Genomic DNA, 24,692 nt, shown 5'->3' with positions numbered 1-24,692 from the left:
CATTCCTCAGGCATAGGTATCTGTAAGTAGGGGCACACAGTACTGTAAGCTACACAGGAAATGCTCATCTGTGTCAGTATACATTTGTGTGTTGTATGAATGTCTGATGTGTGTTTAATGATGCCTGCACCATGTCCACAATCACATGTGTGATGCAGGGTTTGCGTGTGTACCTAGCAACATGTATACTCTGTTACAGCAGTATGCTAGCTATATTAACAACTGTACACATATGTTAGGTAGGGGTATGGCATCAACGACTAGGGTGGGTTACTGGTTATACTGTAACTGTACTTCACATTCATTGCAATGGATGACATATTTCTGCATGCATTAGCTTGATATGAACAAGGCTGTGCACTGGATTCCAAACAGTGAGCCGAGTACTGGTGTATACTGGTGTGTCATATGGAGTGTGACAGGCACTGTCAGCCAGTTGTGGGCTGAGCACCGATATGTGGTATTGAATATGTGTATCCTCTGACAGACAAACAGATGCTATATATGGCAGTTAACTGATATCTGTACTGTATAATGTTAAGTGTACCACATGACTTGCTCACACATATCGTTTACTTGTCTTCCAGGCTTATGGCTCATCACAGGAATCCCTGCTGCATAGCCGCAGAGGAACAGGAAATCCATCACAGCCTGGTTCAGCATTATACCCTGCTGTTTTCCAGGTACAGCCAGCACCAGCAGGAGCGTACTGCAGTGTGGCACAAACGTGTTCATCAGGTAAATGACACAGGCATGCATAACCGGACATATGAGCAGGTATGCCATCACTGCAGTGATTTAATTAGACATGTCCAGCGGCGTGCATCTGATATCCATAGACAACAGCTTGCCACAGGTGGTGGGGTGGCCATACATCCCCCCTCACCAGAGTGGAGGAACTGCTGCTAAGTGTGGTGGCTCCTAGCCTACAGCAGCAACAATATCACACATGTGTCATCATGGAGGCCGGAGCCACCCAGCATGGTGACATGGAGCTTGCAGGTAACATGCCCTAGCTGTAGACTACTGTTACCTGTATTGTTAGATTATGCATGTGTGAGATGTGTACTGTGTTTAGCAGTTGTTCTGCCTATTGTGTGCAATACTGATAATTTGAATAGTATCTGTACACCTATGCCTGTTGTTCTACTGTAGTTTGGCACACTCACAGTAGCAATGCCACAATTATGGCCACTGACAAACTGTGTCATATTCTTGCAGACCCCTCTGGTGTGACAGCAGGGCAGACGTTACATGCTGGTGAGTGTGTTAACACTTTAAACTTGGTATTGAACTGTGCATGTCATAGGTGAGGTGTAGGCCATGTACACATAACACACCTACACATAATGCATGCTGTGCATGTTTGCTGTGAGACGTGAAACATCTCAGTAATGTCAGTAGCTGCCTCAATCACATGCAATGCACAGAGCATCAGACACAAATGTGGCAACACTGTACTGCACATTGGATAGGCATAGTTGACACACATGTACACAACATAACACGTTTGTCATACGCAGTACACCTCAACATGCTACACATAGTGTAACCGGACAGCCGCTGCCAGGTCACACTTCAGTATCCCACATGTCATCCACACACCACACATAATATACCTGAGGGGTAGGGGCCTTGCATGGGGCTGTGCAACACTCCTCAAAACATAACACAGTCATGTTAGGCAATGCTCCCTATTGGGCACCTCACACACCCTTGTGCAACATGGCTGTGTAATTGTGAACTTAGCCACGGCACTGCGGTTCAGGTACAGGCGGTGGTCTAGTACACTTTAGTGGCCTTGAGTGACCACATGATGCATGATGATGATGGCTAATGGTACTACACCCCATACTGTTACAATGGCCATGTCCAGGATTGGTATCCCATCACGTATACATGCACCACTCATCCCATGTGTGTACATAGCATGCATGTGCTACACCTGTGTCCACAATTATCTTCTACAGACACAGACACTGCAGTCAGACATGGAAATCCATTTGACACACAGATAACACATGCAGCCATGGTATGTATACCTGTGTGTGATGGTGCACAGGACACTGCAGAGCTTATAATCCTTGCACAGAAATTTTGTGTCCTTGTACACATTGTGTTTCAGGGTGTAGGCAATCACTGAACATGTACACACATGCACCACAGCCATGTATGCTGTCATTAACTATGGGTGTCTACAATCACAATGCATGGACTTGATCAACACTTATTCTACATGCTGACACGTGTGAAGTGACTGTTTGCCTTGTGATACTGTCACCCACCTTCAACCAGTATTGAGTATGATTTGGATTTCTGTTGTGTGTGTGTATCTGCTGTAGTGAGGAGTGTGCATGTGTTCCTGTGTGCATGTGTTCCTGTGTTCCTGTGTGCATGTGTGCATGTGTTCATGTATGCATGTGTTCATGTGTGCATGTGTGCATGTGTTCATGTGTGCATGTGTTCATGTGTGCATTTGTTCATGTGTGCATGTGCGCATGTGTGCATGTGTTCATGTGTTCATGTGTACATGTGTGCATGTGTGCATGTGTGCATGTGCAGACCATAACGTGTGTTTCCTGACTTCCTCTCACAGGTGCTGAGGTAGGGGTTTGCGAAAGCAGCAAGCGACCTGACGCCACTGCCAAGGATAGTGGTGATGATGACACATGTATTTTGGCACAGGGAGAATTGACAGGGTCTGTTATTGGTCTGCCAATCGACAGTACACAGCATTCAACCCCATCTATGTGCACACTCATAATGCCATTACATCCCTCACCACCAATGGCCAAAGGGGAGTGACAGCATACTGTTGGCATTGACCAGGAGAGTGTGGTACCCATGGCACTTGCTTCCCCCCACAGCAGCCATAACCGTAGACCTGGAATGGTACCACAAAGGCAGAGGTCCAGGGGTTCTTGGGGGAGCACCACTGGCCGTATTGCCCCTGGCAGGCGTGCCCTCACAGGTCTTACGACGACCACTATGTTCCGGGCTGTAATACAGGCTCAGGCACGTATGGAATGGTACACCAGGCAGGGACGTAGGGCGCAGAGGGCACATTACACCGCTATCAATGACAGCATCCATGACCTTGCCAGTGCCATCCGGACGTACACCGAGGTCAATGATAGACATTGGGTGGGAGACAATAGATGCCCTCCACATGTCTTCCTCGAGCCAGGACCATGCAGGATGGTTGCGACGTCAATGCAGATACTTGCCAGCAACAGCAACAGCTGGCAGTGGTCACGGACGGCCCACAGTTCACAGCCACTCCCGTAGTGGCAGTACCAGCTCCAGCAATGCTGGGGCTGGCCTGTCTATTGTTCATCCCTGTAGACCATGTGCACGTGCAAGGGCATGGGTCCAGTTGTCATACCCCTGCCTCTGATGACAGTACCCAGTCAGGGTTGGTACCCGATACTGTCCGTAGCACCCCTGCCAGGCACAGGTACTGTGTCCATGGCCGGAGACAGTGATCTGTACAGCCAAGCAGGTACAGTCTTTGGCTGTCCCACAAACCACCGTATATGGCAGCCACATGGTGGAGCTGTGTGCATGCAGAAATACACATATTAACTAAACAACTAGGGCTCACACATACACACACACATTACATCAACATTGGCCTATGCTGTACTGTTGTCCCTCACACACACACACACACACACACACACACACACACACACACACACACACACACACACACACACACACACACACACACACACACACACACACACACACACACATGTTGATTGGATGGGTCAATGTCAGGCTTTGGCAAACAACAAAATGCCCTGTGCATATGATGATACCTGTGCCACCTCCTGCCATCTGCATTATCGATGGAGGGACAGGCTAACTTGGTGCTGATGCACAGGTTGACACTATAGCATTGTAGCAATAATATCAAGTTGTCAACAAGAACGTGTAACTACGTCCTTGTAGGTATATCTGAGCAGACATTATGCATCAAAGCTCTGTTTGTCAATGTAGCATTGTTTACACCACTGTTAGGTCTGAATATGTATTACCCACCCATGTGCCACTTGGCTGATGTGTGATGTGTTGCCAGCATGTGTTAGTGACTGGACAGTATGTGTGTGATGTGTGCAGTACAGATTAGCAAGTGTGCATCTGTGAACATGGTGGGTGCACACTGTCTGGATGTACATGCATAGTGGACACATGGGATGTGTGGCATACCCTGTCGTACACATTGTTAACATCTCATTGCATCTTTCAATGGCCAGTATGCATTCTACTACAGTTATGTAATAACATGGGTAGACATGTGTATGATATGGGTTGGCACTATGCTGCGGGTGATACCGTTAATATCAGTCAATGATTTGCGGTCTGGTAGTATACACAACCTCAACAGCATGACTATAAGCAATCATTGGATGATGTCCTGACAAATGACATACAGTAGTAGGGAACCTAGTATCAATTGGATCCTTCCGGTGCTACACTATAACACTAACCAGTGGTGATTACCACCACCCATTACTGTGACCACACCTGTCTGTCATATAGCCCCGTTAGGTACATGCAGACACACTAGGGATGTGTCCATCCAAATCTGAGAATGCATGGATTGGCCTACAATGCATGCCCTGGATGGGACGCATATCCTACACAAGGGTATCATACAGACAGATACCTGTTGTGTGATACATGCTGTATAGCAGCATGCCAACTATGGCATAGTCATCCTCATGTAATAAACATACTATCCCATCAGTACCACACAGGTGGTAGCCCTCAACATGTATGTCGGGTACCATTGTGTACATACAGACCCATGTTATGTCATGTGTCCCTTGGTATCCACATATCCATAGGTATCGTGGAGTCCCAAGGTGTATCACATAAGACATTAGAGGCCTGAATGCATATCCACAAGGCAGTCATACACCTATATAGACTGTCCATTCTTGGCAGACTTTGTTGTGTATGACCATGTCTGACATATACCCCAGGCATATACCCCCACTCACACTACTCTTAAGTAACTGTCATGGGTGCGTGTGCCACAGATGACATTGGCCACAAAACATGACAGTGGATGGCCGTATCACATATATACATATGTGACCTACAATCTGAGAAACAGCGGCACAACCTGTCAATGGAAATAAATGTACTCATGTAGTATGCAGGCTTCACACCTATGTACTGATTGAGAGGACATGTACACATGTATATTTGCCACGCAGATAACTTATGTCTGCAATGCACTTACTGTTGTCATCATACTATGTCATACCATAGTAAAAGCAAAACCCACACAGTGTTGACCAACAGTGACACACACACAGTTAGCATTTTGCAGGATTCAAACCCCTACCTAACTATATCATGATACTACAGAGAGACACATTAACACGGCGCGCTATTTGCTTTACTGGCTGGTTTCCCTTCTTCTGAAGTATTTGTAGGATGGTAAATCCAAAAGAACCAAAGCAAGCCAAGTAAAATAAACTCCACGTATGAAGGAGGCCAAACTGAATGAACCAGAGAACAGCTTTATTAAGCAACAAAGTAAAATAAGTCAAGTGCTTTCACCAGGTAAATACCTGGCTTTCTCAAGATAAAACATAATGCAACTGAAATGTTTAAATACTTGTGTAATTGATCACATGATTTTCTAATTGATGTGTTAAGCATTCCGTTGAATTAAATTAAATTAAAATGCCCTCACTTAATGCATAAATCTCCTATCTAAGCATAAATAGTGCTTGTAATTAATCTTAGAATAATTAAAAAACTTTTAAAAATTTTTAAAAACTACTAAAAACCACTAGGATAATAAATTTACAAAAAATATATATAAATAAAAATAAGAACGTATAAATGTGATGCAAAACAATTATAAATTCTGATTATAAAATTCATAAAATTCGTAACCTAGCTTTTCTTAGTTTAAGCACGCTGGATATACTAATATTTTCATTAAGATCCAGAGGTCTTGCAGCATTAAGTCTTAGTTGCCATAAAAGCTCTCTGTATTCAAGGCGTGTTTCCTAGTCGCCTCCCCTAGCATCCTGTGTTACCTGCTCAAGAACTATGAACTTAAGTTGCATATTGGGGCAAAAAGCTAAGTGTTTGAAAAAAAGCATTTGTGTCTTTCTTTTTAAAAATATCGTATTGGTGTTCATAAATTCTTTTCCTAAGTGATCACTATATTGGTGTATAATGAGGCGCAGGCAGCGCCCATCGCCACACCCTTTTTCTGCTTGAATAATTCACCATTGAAATAAAGGAAGTTGTTTTCAAACAATGTTTTTATTTGTAGGATGGTGCCATCATCAGACTTTCCAAAGAGGAATGTACCTCCTTTACTGTGTGTTCCCAGTCTCCAAAAAGGGAACACCTCTCAAAGGAAACTGCACACATCCCACACCGCATTGACCAACAGTGACACACACATAGTCAGCATTTTGCAGGATTTAAACCCCTACCTAACTATGTTATGATACTAGAGAGAGACGCATTAACACAGCATGCTATTTGCTTTACTGGCGGTTTCACTTCTCCTGCAGTATTTGTAGGATGGTGACATCATCAGACTTTCCAAAGAGGAATGTACCTCCTTTACTGTGTTTTCCCAGTCTCCAAAAAGGGAACACCTCTCAAAGGAAACTGCACACATCCCACACTGCATTGACCAACAGTGACACACACACAGTCAGCATTTTGCAGGATACAAACCCCTACCTAACTATGTTTTGATACTGGAAAACGACTCATTAACATGGCTTGCTATTTGCTTTACTGGCTGGTTTCCCTTCTCCTGCTGTATTTGTAGGATGGTGACACCATCAGACTTTCCAAACAGGAATGTACTTCTTTCAGTGTGTTTTCACAGTCTCCAAGACAATGGCACACATACATACACACTGTTTGCAGGATTCAAACCCCTACCTAACTATATTATGATACTAGAGAGAGACACACTAACACGGCACACTATTTGCTTTACTGGCTGGGTTCCCTTCTCCTGCAGTATTTGTAGGATGGTGACATCATCAGACTTTCCAAACAGTAATGTACCTCTTTTAGTGTGTTTTCAGTCTCCAAAAAGGATTGTGATATCGTCACAATGTCACATCTGCCTCATGTACACAGACAACCCTCTCCTCCTCCTGACAAACTCAGATATATGTGTGAGATGCACCTATATAGACATACAGGGTGCTGAACTCTCTCGACCCATGACTGGCACAGTCTATCAGGTGGTGAAGGTAACCACGCACACCGCATATCTGTCTCACATATCCTCTAGCAACAGCAGTCAAACCACATTAGCACACATTGACATACTCGGATGCTGCAACGGTACTCTACCTAAGCAGCAGAGACCTCCAAAGCAGACACACACACACCTGCTACCCCACTACAATACCCACATATCACAAAGATTGCAATGTCAGTGTGCCACACAGTCACTGCCCTTCGGGCTAAACAACACACCTAATACACTTGTAATAGGTGACACTTATGTTCAGACACACTGACGTACCACTCACCAGCCCTGATAAGGGAATAGTCACTTTGGGCTGTCTATTGGGTGCCAGGATCTGCCGCATAACACAGGCAGTCAAGTCACTCCAAAGCAAGTACAAGACTGGCACCATCATTGTCCATGCTGGTGTGTGTAACCTCAGACGTTACTCACAGGACCACATGACATGATACATGGAGGTACACTCTGATCATGTAGTCCAGGCCAGTATGACCCTGACCTTGTCTAGCATCTTACACCCACCAATTATGATGTCACAGTATATGGACACACATATCACATTTAACAGTTGGCTAACAAATTTGTTTCATTCATAGGGGATACAGTGTCTGTCAGCATATGCACATGCTCAACATGCCACGTAGCTTCACTATGAACAGCTTGCACCTGTCACCTTTGGACTTTGGTATGCTGGCTAAAGATCTTGCTACCACCAGAGTGCCTTTTTTTTAAGCAGGGCTCAGAAGACAAACCCATCTCCATAGACATTACAGGTTAAATGAAACTAAGGGTAATGCTGCTCAACAACAGTTGTGTTAACCTCATATTGTGGCCACTCAGGACTCTCCTCAGTATGGAGGAGAGCAATATCTGTGCACTGACAGACACCTGGTTCAGGCTCGCTTATGCACACCAGCACTACCAGGTTATGTTTCATACCATGCTGTCTGACAACAAGACTTGGAACAGACAACACAACTGGGGGAGTATCCATATACATCACAGATACACACACCACCAGGTTAGCAGCACTGCACAAAGCATCACAGACCATACATATACAACTACCATTGTGTAATACTGCCTTTCACTTTGTTGCCTGCTACAGAACACACTCCCAAACTCAGGAAACACACTCGGCTTTTGTGGGAACTATGGAGAATATGAAGGTCTCCACAGACACCATTATATTGTGTGACTTCATATACACACATATTGACTGGGGATACTACTCAAACCCTGACAACCTCACCCAACAGTCACTACATTTTGTGGACTCATATGCTTTGGCACAACCAGTCAGCACAGCCACAAGGGGGAATACATATTGGACCTGCTCATCACCAACATGGGGACTCTGTGTTCCACACCAGCGATATACCCCTCATTGGTAAGGTCAGAACATACATGTATCTCACAGGACCTACATATACCCTCCACACACCCATCCTGCATAATCTTGGTGAACTTCTCATGAGCCAACATCTCACTTCACCAAAGCAAGGTGGTATCCTTCAGAGATCCTGAGACAGTGGCATATATGGCTCACACTGCTGCATCCTTTACATACACATTCTATGGACACCTAGTGGACTGCATTGATTGTGCTATCACAAATAACAACAAGACCCACTACTACAATGGCAGGGGACCTGTCTGGTAGACCCCAGCCATTAACAAGCTGTACAATGTCAGGAGGACGATACTACATGATAGAGCACAATCCCAGACTGGGAAGGCATCTGTGATCTGTACTAGCAGACAGCTACAATCACTCATGGACTTTTCTAAGGGTCGCTTCTACCAGACAATTGCACCTGACACGTAGGACTATCACACGACCTTCTTTAGTTATGTCAGGAACCTGGATGGACACTCACTGATATGCTGTGAGTTACTGCATACTGACTAAACCTGCCCTGAACCCACTGGCATTGCCTACATCCTGGCAAACAGGTTCAGTGCAGATGTCTCCCACCCATCCCCCCTAAGGAGCAACTATCCATCCCAACAGAGTATAACCTCCCTGACATCACACAGTAACAGGTGAGTGCTGCCCTTCCCACAGCATACATTACAGTATCAATGTGACCAGATGGTGTCCCAGCCTGCATCATACACAATCATCATGACAAACGCAACCCTCACATTACATCACTGTTCAATATCGGAGTTACCACAGGATATGTACCCAAGGAATGGCATACTGCGACAGTGGTCCCACTCCAGATAGTTGGTGCTACAACGGACCACAGTCAATATTGCCCTATAAGCCTATGTAGCCTGTTCTGCAAAGCTATGGAGCATATTGTCATAGGACTCCTACACATAGACATCGGGAACCTACAGACACTGTGTCCTACTCATTTCAGCATTGTTGTGGGCAGATCTTGCCTCTTGAACTTGTAGGTATTCTTTAAATGGCTAACAGGTCCATCGACATAGGGACAGCTGTCCACACAGCCTACCTGAACCTTGCAAAACCATTCAACACAATAACCCACTGGGCCATTATGCATAGGCTCACCAGCGTCAATTTGGACACATATCTCACACAATGGATTGATACCTAGATCAGGGATAGCACCAGACCTCTCAACCAATTGTGGACAAATTTCAATAGAATCAGGGACAAGCCAAGAAAAAATCAGGGACAATCAGGGACACTTTTAAAATATTAGTGCTATTAACTTGAAACATTGACAGAATCAGAGCATAGGAATTAATACACATTTACTGAAGTAAAAATGGTTTATAACTGTCAATTATTGTCATTATTCTTTAAGTGTAATTCACCACCTTTCCTCCAAAAGTCATTAGTTTTAGGAGGGATTAAGAGGGACAGAGTTAAAATTTGAGTCAAAATCAGGGACGTTCCTAAAAATCAGGGACAGTTGAGATGTATGGCTAGCACTCACATGGTCAGAATTGCAGGTGCCATGTCTGACTATACACCAGTTACACATGGCATCCCACACAGCTTGGTCCTGGGATCTCTCTTGTTCAGTATATATTTGTCTTATGTACAGGCTATCACAGGGGGAATATGGCTGAACATGTTTGCACTTGACTGCAAACTGGGTGCCATGATCAACTCTGCAGCTGCCACATGCATACTCAATCAGGGTCTCACAGAGATGGATGACTGGTGCTTGAGCCATGGCCTACAGCTAAATGCCATTAGTTGCATAGTCATCCCCTTTGGAAGTAACAACATGCCCACACATTACCACATAGGTAGTACTCCATTACATATGGTAGGAGTTGTTAGGGGTTTGGGGACATCACTTGTTCATTCTGTCGCCTTTAACAGTCATGTTGCCAAACTGATTGGACACACCTTCTATGTGTGCCACCTTATCCCATATGGTTTCACATCTAGATCGAGTGAGGTCATTGTGCCCCTATACTCATCACATCCATGCTTGGTTACAATGCCACATTTGGGGTGTACCTTACCTGACACCTGCAGCAACTGTACTGGCCATGGACCGTCCTCATCAAGCAGATCTAGGGACTCACACAGATGCCCTGCATAGTTCAGATGCAGTAACTCCAGCTCTACTCAGTCGCTTACCACCTACTCAGATATGATGTGTGCCTGTTGTTTACAGCTATACCCATACCAGAATTACTGGACATGCTCCACCTCAGGATATCCAACTCCCTTAGAGCTACACACTGCAGGGATGTATACCTCAGCACAGATGTTAATAGGGCATTGTGGAGGGACAGATTCTTATCCCAGAGGCTCCACTCACTACAGAATGTAATCCCAGTTTCACATAGGCAGAGCCACCCACTGACCAGCTACTGGAGACATCTTGATGACTGTATGGGTGATTGTATATTTACCCCTGGGATATCTTCTGTGTCTCTGCTAGACAGAGTAGTAATCTGACAGGGTTGCAAATGCCATACACACTCTGGCTAGGCTTCTACATGCCCTAGGGCAGATAGCCTAGTATCGACCTCTGAACCTATGCTAATGTTCAAGATGCACATTGTTTATTGTTGATACTGTTTGCAGGTCTTTATCATCTTTGCTTTACCAGTTTCCATGAAGAACTTCAGTATCTGCAGAACATATTTGATTATGACAGGGTTCCACTATATTATAGATGTGTCACTTGTCATATAACTGAGTGCACAGGGTGGATTGCTGTATAGTGACAGGTTCCTGGGTTAACACATGCAACTGCCAGATATGCGTGGCCCACTGCTGTACTGAGACATGGCCTAAGTGTGTGAGCATGCCCAGTTCTGACATTCCATGTTTTGTTGCCTGACATTTGTCTCATTTATTCAAGTGTGTGAGCATGCCCAGTGTGACCCTTCAGTATGTTGCTATCTGAGGTCCACTACATTTGCTGATGTGTGCGAACATGACCATTATTAACCTTTATACTGTGTGTGTTGGAAGTCAGGTTCTGTTCTTACTGTAAGACTCACCTTTGTGTCATAATTTAACAAGGATTATACTGTGCCTGCAGGGTTTCCATGGAATATTTTGCATAGACTTATCAACATTCCATCATACAGGTGGACCACTGCTATACTGTCATGGTTTAGTGGTTCAGTACTTTGGCTATAGTGCACAGTATCCTGGGTTCAAAGCCCATCACTGCATTATATTTTCATACTGAGCAGACCAGACTGCTTAAGGGCCTGTTAAGCAAATATGAGCATGTTGGCTTTTGTTCCGCTATGCCCAACTTAGACCAGACTTGTCCGACATTGCTCAATATTCACCAACATTGCTGGACGTTGCCCAATATTACTGAACATTAACCTCAGTTGTGCTAGTTGGTGTGTGTGATTTTGTTTGCATATACTACATGGTGGTAATTGCTGTTTAGCACTGCTTTATATTGCTTAACACATGGCATTCATGCCTTAGGTGGTGCTGCAGGGCTGCCTATGTCGGATGCACATACTACACTCCCTGCACATGTTTGGAAGAGGTAGTGTCAACATAGGCATCCCTTTTACTTTATGTGCGAGTCGGAGAGGGGTATCATTTCCAGAGTTCCTACTGAGCCAGTGAATGTGCTATGCATTGCCTCTTTGTCAAGGCTAAAGCATACTGGGCATGCCTCCTTCTGCCTACTAGGGCAGGCTCAGGTTGTTCCTCTTCCGAGTCACGTTCTGCCTGTGATGACCTTAGCATTGGTGGGGGGCTGTTTGGCCCAGGCCTATGCTGGTCCTGCTGCAGCTGTTTTCGCAGGATCATATTATGTAGCATAGTACATACCATGACAATTTGGTTACATGTAGTTGGTGAGTACTGCAAGGCTCCACCAGATGTGTCCAGGCACTGGAACCATGACTTGAGCAGCCCAAACACATGCTCTATTACATTAAATGTTTGTGAGTGTGCCTCATTATGGCATTCCTGTTCAGGTGTGTGTGCATTTCTGATGGGTGTCATCAGCCATGGCTCCAGTGCATAGCCAGCATCCCCCAGTAGGTGACCATGTGGGCTGTCCCCATTGGCAAATGTCTGGTACAGCTGTGTCAGATGCCAGATATGGGAATCATGGTAGCTTCCAGGGCAAACTGCACATACATTCAGTATTATGCCCTGGGCATCACACACGACCTGGCAGTTGATAAAGGGGAAGCCCTTGCGGTTGAAGTAGACCCTACCCCGCTCACCAGCTGGTGCTTTCATGCATATGTGCATGCAGTCTATTGCACCCACTACCTCAGGGTATTCTGCTATTTGCTGGAAGAGACGCATATAGCTGGCCAATACCTCAGGGGAATTGGGGAAATATACATGATCAACGGCATGTGCTGACATGGCATCCAGGAACTGGTGTAGTACCCTGGATGCTGATGCCTGTGATATCCCCATCATATCACCAGTTGGTCTCTGGAAGGTACCTGCTGCTAATATTCTTAGGCCAACACATACCTTGGTTTCCACTGGGATGGGTTCCCATCTGTTGGTTCTGTGTGTGAGGCGTGGCCTGCACAGCTCAACAATTTGCTGCAGGAGGTCTCTGTCCACTCTATAGAACTCCATTATCTCCAGCTCATGTAGCCCCTGGTAGGTTACCCTGGGCCTGTACACTCTTCTCTGTCTCCTCACTGTGCATTGTCCAGCAGCATTTCCATTGTCACCACCCTCAGCATGTTGCATATGTCGCCTTATAACAGCAATGGCAGCCCCTAACATTTCTTTGTCTCAGTAAAGCTTTTTCAGTTTTCACTTCTATTAGCTTACTGCAGTGTCTGTTGTGAGAAACATAATGGACTGTTGTTGGCAGAGTTTTAAGTGCTAGGCTGGGCTGGGCTAGTGTACTGCCTGTGTAATTGCCTACTTCTGATTGTTTTCACCTGCTAGCTCTGCTAGTACTCCCTGGTAGCTTCCTACTATTTGTTGTGCTTCCTTTTTCCTTTCTGTTTCCTCAGGGGGTAGCACCGCACACACAAGCGCAAACACGTGCACAGCAGCTAACATGCGTGCACACATGCTTACACAAAGTAAAACTTGCTTATTCAGGTTAAAACGCATGCACACCAGCGCAAACGCACTTACAACTCTTTAAACAGCCTTATACATGCTTACTCCAGCTTAAACATGCGCACTCACACTTCCACGTGCGCACTCTGTCTTACTCGGGTTTACAGGCGCGCATACATGCGCATACCCGCTTAGCAAGAAACTTTGGTGTTATCCACGGTATACACCTTCCATTTCTTGGCTTTTCCTAGCCTACCTGTTGACACACCTCTTTCCATGATGTCTAAATGACATGGGACACATGTCACTCTGCTCCATTGAGCTTCACTTCTTTCATACATACCCCCCTCGTGATGTCACCTATCTTCTACTCTGTTACTCCCCATATCCTACTCCTACACTCCACTGACTGTGCTCATTTGCTATGTAAACTAGCGATTCACTATCCTAACACTCATTTACATAGGATTGCTTACTAATGCTTGGTTGCATGTCTTAGACTGAGCTTCTCCCCTTAGCAACCTCTGCTCGATAGCCATCTTGTCTTCAGCCTGCCATTTCCTTGCATTGTACATTACCACTTTCAATAAAATCCACATTTCTGGGTTTTAATTTGTAGTATTCTGTGTTTTAGAGCACAGCCTGTTTGCGCGGCACTGCGTTACGCTTAAACATCAGAAATCGGCGAAAAAAATAAAATTATTTTTATTTTAATTTTGCGTCAGGGAACATTTCCAATGGCCATATATTTGGCCATTGGCATGCTTCCTCCACTGGATGCAACCTTTATTTGGAGCTGTCATGGCTCCGTTTTGCTATTTGCAGAACGGTACTCAGTTGTCAACTGAGTACATTTCTGCAAATAACACTGCTCTTACTCGGACAGGTTTGGGTTTCCTGAATCGCAAATCTACCTCATTTGCATGCCTTTCACCTGCAATTGAGGTGATTTGCATGTTCCAGCTGTGTCCATGTAAGAGCTGTTTTAGGAGCTCTCTTACATGCCCCTACAGGCTGTTCCTGGATCGCTCGTTGGACATGATGGCTGCATGGAGTCTTACTCTACTCTTAGACTCCATGCAAGCCATCGTGAATCCGGCCCAGTAATTGCAATCTTACAGGAAGATAAAGAGGTTGGGGGAGAAATAGCTATGTCCCTGTACATTGTGTTTTTTATGCTACTAATTTACCTCATTCAAACTTCTTAGCTTTTCTTAGTAGGATACCCCTTAAATGGCCTACTTTCTACTTAAAAGTAATCTATAATTGTTTGTTATTTGATCTGGTGTTTTATTTATTTCATGTCTATTTATTTATTGTTTAACTTATTTTTCCCTCTTTGTAACCTACGGCTGAATAGATTACTGCTGGTTCTTGCCTATTGAAACAAGGATAATATAAAAATTTTAACCGCTAATGCATTTCCTCATGTTTTTTACATGTGCAGAGGGTGTGAAAGCAAAATAAATAAACTATTAAACAATGGGTCTTGCTCTACTGGATTTCCAAGGACTAAAAAATAATGTAATTTCTATTTCCTATCATTAAAGTATGTGTTCTCACCAGTGAAATAAACTATTAATTTTAAAGCTGAAGACACTGATTTCACTTGAGAATGCATTGTCGCTACATCAAAAGGAAATTGTGTCCATTAAATATAAATATGTAAATTTAGAAACTAAGTCCCATCATAACATTATACTATTACGATTGCTTGAAAATGTTTGACACCATCACTTTATTAAGTACCTTATGTGACATTTTATTTTTATTTTACTCAACAGTAGATGTTTGAGGGTAATTCACTACTGTATAAGCGCATAGGGCAATCTATGAAAATGTTGATCATTTATTCCTGCAAAAGTTATATAGAAGGATGCATTACTTTATAACTTCCAGTGCACTGTTTTTATACTTGGAAAACAAGACAAGGGAAATATGCATGCAGAAAGGGAGAAAGAAATGATTTTGATAGACCTAACTTTTGATAATAAGATACTTCCAGCGAAGCTCCTAGGCTTACATGGGGCATGTACCAGTGCAGGGGGTGTGTCTGAGAGCAGAGCCCTCAGAATAAACACGCCCCTGCAATGTCGAACAGCAGAAGCTGTTAAGAAATGAGCGAGATTGCTCGCAAGTGTCCCCATATCCCCACCAACAGAACCCCATGCATACAACAGTAACAGGACATATAAAGTAAAAGATGAAACCCATCTGCAGCATTTAAAACACTGATCAAAGCTAACCGTAAGTGCGCGGGTGTGCCCATCGCTTAGCTATGGTTAATGTAGCTAAAATAGCAAAAGGAGGATAAAAAGCAGGATATATGCAAAGGAAGCAGTACAGCGATATTGTAGTGGGCAGAGTGTTCGCCTCACGGGCAGTCAATCTCGGTTCGAGTCCCACTGCAGTACATTCCATTTCCATGTCAAATACTGTTATGATCAATATATTTAGTTGTATAACCTAATAAATAACATATATGTGTGAACTGGAGTAGTAAGCAATGTAATGAATGATAACCCCATACACTTGCCAAATCCACCAGCTATGACTGTCGAAAATAGAGCAGTAGTAAGGATAAATAAGCACAGCTAAGCAGGTGCAAGTCTGATCTTTCTAAGAATACTCTACTTCTAAGGGCATTAATCATTTTCCCTATGTAAAAACATTTGTTAGAATGTCAATATTTAATTGAAGGTAGTGAAATTTATATACCAAACTACAGCAAATTAGTATACAAAAAGAAATTTTCCTGTAGTAGTAAGGTGGTAGTTTATTTAGCAATTTGCACCCAATGCCCCTGTTTTTACATAGGGAAAAGGATTAATGCCCTTAGAAGTAGAGTATATCAACATTTTTACGATATTAAAAAACAAGATATTAAGAAAGTCTTAGCTGTTCACGTAAAAAACTATGAAGGGCATAGCTTTAAGTTTTCTGTTATTGAACAAGTTACATCAGGGGATAGAGGTGGCCCCCTTAATGACTATTTGGAGGCCAGGGAACTCAGGTGGCAGCTGAAAACCAATGCAACACAAAAAACAGGTTTAGACAGCAATACATCTATTAGTTATATTCTTAGATTAAAAGCAGAAGGCTACCTATAATTTTTTTTTTTTATTTATAGTAACTAATATGATGGAGTTTATGTTTCTGTTTTATAAGTATACATGTAACTAGTGATGCATTTTGTACTTTATTATTGAACACTTACTTGAGCTTTTGTAGGTGAAATGGTTGTGTGATGTCATTAATTTATGTAATTAATTAACTAATTTATTATGCTAATTGTAGAGGGTGTGTATTTATAGGGTCAGCTTCAGTTTGTTTGCCATTCTGATTAAGTTTTTATTAAAGATGAAAGCGCTCAATTTATCTACTGTGTGGATCCTGGTCTGTTCTTTCCTGGTGTTTGTATAAGTTTTTTATTCATTTTACACACACACACACACACACACACACACACACATATATATATATATATATATATATATATATATATATATATATATATATATATATATACATATATATATATATATATATATATATGTGTGTGTGTGTGTGTGTGTGTGTGTGTGTGTGTGTGCATGTGTATGTGTATATATACACAGATATATATCTATGATATGAGACAGCAGGTAACAATTTCATATATGACCGCAGGCACTGCCAATGGGGGCGGTTAGGGTCCAATCAACATACGTGTAAAACGTACCATTACCCCCCCAGCCAAACAGGTGAAACATACAAACAAACACACAAAGTAAACAATCCACTTCTCCCCAAACCACAGGCAGGATACAACCAGTGTGGGAAACACTATGGACCCACTAAGTTTAATCTAGAAACAAAAACAAGAATGTCCCTTGCGGGACACCTCAAAAATTTTGGTTATTTGGATTCCCGTTAGTACACTGACTCATCAAGAAAGGGAACATATGTACTCGGACTACAAGGTTGGGAAAGCCTGATGACCCGTAGGTTGAGACAACATATGAGATGGGTCCCAAGAAGTGGAGAGTGGGCAGTGTTTATTGATGTGGTTATACCCAACCTGCACCCAGAGAAAGGATGAGTGCTGCAGAGGAGGAGCGGGGAGGGGGGACTATGGGCATGAAATTATGGATCGAGTTGTGCAGGTGTTGGCTGGAGTGGTTCTAATCGGACCACCTTGTGGATGAAAGCAATAGTGTGAATTGGGCAGAGCTGTTGCCTAAGGAGCATCCATTCCCAGTAGAGTCCCACTGTAGCACAGTCTATTTTCATGGTAAAGCACGGTATAACCAGATTTGTTGTTGCAAAACCCACTAAATAACACCAAAGAACACATGGTCACAGCACCCCACTGTAGGCATGTAAGCCATTTTAATTGGCATCACAACTTATTATTGTTGCCCTCACCCCCACCCAGGGGTATGAGTGTCCAAATCTACCTCCAAATCTAGTGTATATGCACAGCTGTTGCTGTAGAATAAATGGCCAGCTGTGGACCTTCCCTTCAGCCTTCCTGCACATCCCTGGTTATTTCCCCTACTAGCTTTCCCTCGTTGTGCCCCTTTAACACCACTTCATATCAACCCCAAGTGCACAACATGTAAACAGTGCTACAACCCACCTGTATGATGTCAGGCCAGTATTAGTAACATAGCAGGCAATACAGTGTGGCTCCCATAGGAAATGTAAAATATGGCAGCTATCAACATCCCCAGGGTACATATACACAGACACATATATGCAGATAGATATAGAGATAAATACAGCTATATCTAGAGATATATATAGATATACATGTGACTACACAGACACATGCAGAGATATGTACAGTAAGATACATATGTAGAAGGTGCACACACTATAGAACAGCCACTATGCTTACAGTCAACACCTTAACAAGTGGACACTGTATGGGCCAACCATACAAATGACAATCATTGCCTTCAATATATGCCCGCAGAGAAGTCATAGGATAATACACCACACAGGCTTGCAGACATGGATAACTTTTATTTGTGTACTATTACAGTTATATATGCCATGTATTATAGCTGTTCAGACACTGACATACATATAAAGAGAGTAATGCACCTGTGAAACAGTTACACTAATACAGTAGTCTGGAAAGGTCCACAACTGTTGCTGTCCAGGCCAAGACCTAAAAATTGTACAATAGTAAAGACAGACTGGGCCATAGGATAACAAACTATCAACAATAAATAATGCAGGTTTATAGTCCAGCAGCCTCTATCTACACTCTGTACAAAATCACTAGGTGGTAAAGACGACAGTTGACCAAATGGGATGTCAATGTTACATAACAAGGCATAACTGACACTATCACAAACACACTGACAAACAGAACAGTCTGTATGGCAGGAGGCAGTAGGTCTGCATTAACCCAATGTATGTAAGTAGTGTAAATATAGGTGAAGTATATGGTACTGTGGTTCCAGATACCTTAATGCAGTGCACCCCTGATACCCCCACATTTTGTAACAGCCTAGGGTATTTATGGTGCATCCCTCCCAAGACTCATTAATACAGGCCCATATACTCCTGTTACATTAACTTGCCTCTGAATTTCATAAGTGCACACATGTATTGTGTAGGTGAAGCCCACACATATATGGCCTCAGCCCCACCGTATGTGTTGGGGATACAACAGCAGTGGACTGATGGCAGCAATGGCAGTGTGATATACTCACAGCCCACTACAAAACAACCCCTGACAACATGTCATACGTGCAAAGCTTGGTATGTAGGTGGAGGACAGAGGCTGGAACACAGGCCCATATGTGGACAACTATTGCCATACACTAAGCAAGTCACTGGTGTTACAGAATAGCCTGCAACATAGCCTTACTCAGGGAATTGAGGTTAGAAACATAAATGGATGTAGCCATGCACTGATAGCACTCAACACACACACACTGCCAGTGAAATATCTGACATAGCACCTGTGTGGTGGACAGACAAAACATGAAAGGCACACCTCTGGCCACCAAGAGGATAGGCCCACAGTTGAGAGCTATGCAGCCAGTCTACATTCCAAGGTAAACTAGTATGTACACACACACACATACCCTGTAACACCAGTACACAAGTACTATACAAAGCATAACGCAACTCTACTCACACTCTTTCTGCAGTTCTGAAACCTCCTATAAAAAATTTAGCTGTCCTGAGTGTCCTGGTTCTCCTGTAAGAGGTATTACTTCCTGCTGTCTGTAACACTGATGCCCACACACAGGAAGGATGTCCATCACACAGGAAAGGTAAAGGGACCACTCCCACATGATGTAGGGATTTATAGTAGGTGGTTGCCATGACAGTGGTAATTGGAAGTACTACACAGCAAGCAGCATGCAGTTAGCAAGTGGAGGACACCGATTGGTGCAGTGGCCATCACCTGATCATGTGCATCACCTGTCTAAAGCCAGGCTGCAATTTACTCAAAGCAGCTCAATCCACTGAGAGAGAGAGATAGAGAGAGAGAGAGAGAGAGAGAGAGAGAGATATGTCAGGTATATATATACATGTAATAGAATGTAGTACCTGGTCCATCATAATGGGATAGATGATATGGAATGATTTATATGTGCCATCAGGTGTTGTGATGATGTTCAACTGAACAACTGCTATGGACAATAGTGTCTGTTCCTGTGTGTAGTGGGCCATAGCTGTTAACTGTGCATGTCAGAACTGAAAGAGAAGATGTAAGCCATCATAGTGTGTGTGTGTTTTGTAATGGGAAGTATATATATTACATGGCCAAAAGCTGGTGGTGGTAGTAATGCCATTATGACTGACATGTGGGAGCCACGGCCCATCACTGGTAGGATACTCAGGAGAGTCTGTAGTGTAGCATGCCTGAATGCCATAGGTGTATAATAGGGTTACCTGCAATCGACCCCTACGTATACCCCCTTAATGTCAGGCCGTGTCTATATGTGGCACCTGTCTGTGTTGTAGCAAGGCAGAACAGTGCGGCTGTGCAGGAAGGTGTTGTGAGAATGTGGAGCTGATGTCTGAATGTACCCCACATATAGGTATGCATATGTGTACATATGTCAACTATATAATATTTAAAGATATATATGTATATCAGCATGTATGTCCAGAAATATACATATACCCATGTGTAGATATATATATGTTCACATATATATGTAGTCACATATATCTACACACATATAGATAAATACAGATATGCAGATGTCAACATCTGTACAAACACACACACAAACAGATATGTATGATAAGACATGTCCCCTGTATCACTATCACAGTGATGTGTGCTATATGCGATGCAGCAGCACACATAGCAATACTGACAGATGTCTACAGCTGGCAGTGTATGCACCATGGACAGATATGTCACATGTTAGTCCCATCCTAGCAACACATTGCCTCCGCCTGTGAAGTATGCAATGGGAATATGGGGAAGTATGGAAGATACACATGTGGAGGTGGTCAAGACTGGTAGATATAGAGGACAGTCTACAGGGGTGGTATGTGACATATGTGATGGGTAAACACCATGGATGGTGTGTGTGGTCTGTGATGTGGGCACCTCATGGTCCCTAATATGGCCACAATGAGAACAAGGCTCCCTGCAACTCTCACTCACAACAGCAATCCATGTCCTGAAGGTGCCAGATCTGGTGGCTGAGCAGGGGGAGCATGTTGGCCATGTGAATGTGTACTGGGTGCCTCAGATGGATGAAGCACATCCCTCATGTGTCTGTGGAGCCTGGTATGGAACAGACCCAAATCGGAGCTCAGGGGACAGGGACATGTTGGTTTGTGGCCGAGGGGGGTGGGCCAACATCCGCTAGGTGGTTCCACCTGATGGTATGGCTGTAACAGTACACGAGGAGGCCACAGATTGGCACACACATGTGATGTGGACAGGTATCCTGGTCAGATGGGTGTAGAAAGGTGGATCAGCTGGCCAATGGAACATATACATGTCACTGTCATAGTACATATGTAGGTAGTAATAATCTACGCAATCCTGGTACATGTTCAACAGCATGCATAGAACCCCCTATAACACAGACTGTCAGATGTGCAGCAATCTCAGCGCAGCCATACCACTGGCATATATGTAACCATAGTGGTCCTGACAATGGCATGCAAGTGAATAGTCTGTAACTGGCCTGCAATGTTAGTGTCCACACAGGGGACATGGCTACAATCACATAGCAGAAGGTGTGGTATACTACACAATCTGTCCAAACGGTAATTAAGCTATAGTCATACCTAATGAGTTGTGTGTATAGTCTGTTGAAGCTGATATGGGGGGGGGGTGACCGAGATTTGTATATTATGAACCATGGTAACCTTGCCATATGAGTCACTCAGACCTGTTCCCATCCTCATGTTTTTCAGGCACGATGGCAGACTTATTCCGCAGAGGAGAATGAAGTGATAATCAACCACCTGGCACTGCACTGCCAGGTCCTGTTTGGCAGGACAGCAATGGAACAGCAGAAGCGAACTGTCCTGTGGAACAATCTCATCCATGGGGTCAATGATGTCAGCCTGCATAACCGCAGTTATGAACAGGTCCAGTATCATTGCACTGATCTGCTTCCCAATGCCCGTCGGCATGCTGCCACTGTCAGCGGGGATCACCTTGCCATGGGGGGGCCATGCCATCCATCTCCCCCTGACATGTGTGGAGGAGCACCTGGCCAGCCTTATGGCACCAGCTTGTCCTGAGCAACATCTACCACTGGACACCTTTGTGGACACAACAGCTGAGGAGCATGCAGGTAAGGACACAGGGCACATCAGTAGGCCACTGTTGTGTAAATATCCACAGTGGTACATGTAGATCATGCATATCTGATATGTTATGCAAATAATGTGTTGTAATGGTGATGTAATATTCCATGAATGCGTGCTGTGCATGTGCATGTATTGTTGCTGTGAAATGCATGTTCTCACAGGGGAAGACATGATGGGGTATTGAAAGGGTATTTCACACACATGCATGACAACTAACATCCTGTCATTGTGGAATGTGTCCACAGGGGGTAACATACTGTTGGTAGATATGGCCTATAGTAGTGACATGTTCTGGACATAGAGTGGCCATACATGGTCTGTTGATGTTGAGAGCTGTAAATCAGGCATCTGGGATTCACCAATGACAACAGTCCACATATCATCCTAGATATGTGTTGCTGAAACACACAGGGGCTGTGAGAGGTACAGCTGACATAAGTGACATGGTACTACACATTCCACAATGGGTTGGCTCCTGTGAGTTGTTGGGCACAGTGCATGGCAGGGTGCAGAACAGGTGCACAGCAATAATGTGTACATGGGTGCAGAGGTATCCAGGGGAAGGGTCATCACCTAGTCACAGCACATGCATCATACACATGTATACCACTGCTAGCATGGTATAAGTATAGCTAAACTGTATGCTGTTCTGTACCATATGTTCTGCATGTTGGCAGATGGGTAATTGGAGGACTGTGTGTACGATCATTGTGCATCCTCACCTGCATGTGTGTGTGTGTGTGTGTGTGTGTGTGTGTGTGTGTGTGTGTGCATCCTGGTGGTTAGTTAGTTTGCCTGCATTGTCACTCTGGTGAAGTGGTGGGAGGTAGATGCATGTCTGATGCATGTGTGCATGTGTATGTTTGTGTGTGTGGCCATGTATGCACATGTGTTATTGTGGGGTGTTCATATGGCTGTACCCCCCTTTGTGACCGAGCAGTACATGGACATGGAGTGCCACATTGCATGCCAGGAATACCTGTCATGTACTCACAGGACAGCACATAGTATAATATGGCCTGTAGCTTGGATCAGGCATCCAGAGGGAAGGTATTCCCCAGGTACACACATCATATTGCTGTCAGCAGAGAGGTCACCTACAGCCCATGTATGCAACTCTACAGATGCATTGGGGAAGGAATAGTCAACACCAGGGAGGATATCCACATATTACAACTGACACTTGATGGGCCAACTGAGCAGCATATCCTGCATGTATTGAGCATTAGATACACAAGACACACCAGTGGGAGATGTTATGGCTACAACATAGTAGCCCACACATATAGGGGCCATGCACATCATTCTGGCCATACAGAGGGTGCAAATGAAATGACAGCATTGGGGCCATGTTACTCCGCTACACGCAGGTCACGTAGGTAATATAGCAAAAGGCCTTGTATCGTGGCTTCTTGTGTTGGCGTTTAGAAGACTGTGATGTTAATGAGTGGTAGCAATGTGTGTATGTTAACAAGTGTGATGCAGGATGGCGTAAAACATAGACATATACTTAGGGCTGTCTGTAAAGGCATGGACAGGTAGGTAGCACAGAGTTGAGTGTGTGTGTGTGTGTGTGTGTGTGTGTGTGTGTGTGTGTGTGTGTGTGTGTGTGTGTGTGTCTGTGTTCTGTTAAGCAATGCTGTACAGGTTTTAAAGTGTGATTATTGTTTTCCCGCACAGGTGGCGAGGTGGGTCAGGGTCCCTCCTGCACCCATTCTGAGGTAGGTGTCCATACAGACACCGATGATGATGATGATAATGGTGAGGCACAGTTGGGGATGTCAGGGGCTGACACTGCGCATACATTTGACATCCCCCTTTTAGCCACCCCACCCCCGCACACAGTTACAGTGCCTATACACACCCCAGAACCAGTGACCATAACAGAGGGACAGCTGGCATTCAGTGGCATTGTACAGGAAAGTGTGGTAACCATGCCTACTGTGTCCAGTCGCAGCAGACATATATGAATGTCCGGCAGGCTGCCACATAGGCAGATGTCCCAGGGTACTTGTGGTAGGGCCGCTGGACATCATGCCCCAGGCATAGGCAACATTGCTGCAACCAACAGATGCATGTTCCAGGCTGTAATAGCAGTGCAGGCACTTATTGAATGTTACATCACACAGGGACTTAGGCTGTAGAGGGCTGAACTTGCTA

This window comes from Protopterus annectens, chromosome 3.part0, assembly GCF_019279795.1.
Source record: "Protopterus annectens isolate FY-2018-M chromosome 3.part0, PAN1.0, whole genome shotgun sequence".
NCBI classification, from domain to species: Eukaryota; Metazoa; Chordata; order Ceratodontiformes; family Protopteridae; genus Protopterus; species Protopterus annectens.
The sequence above is the reverse complement of the archived record's forward strand: the minus strand, read 5'-3'. Positions refer to the sequence as shown.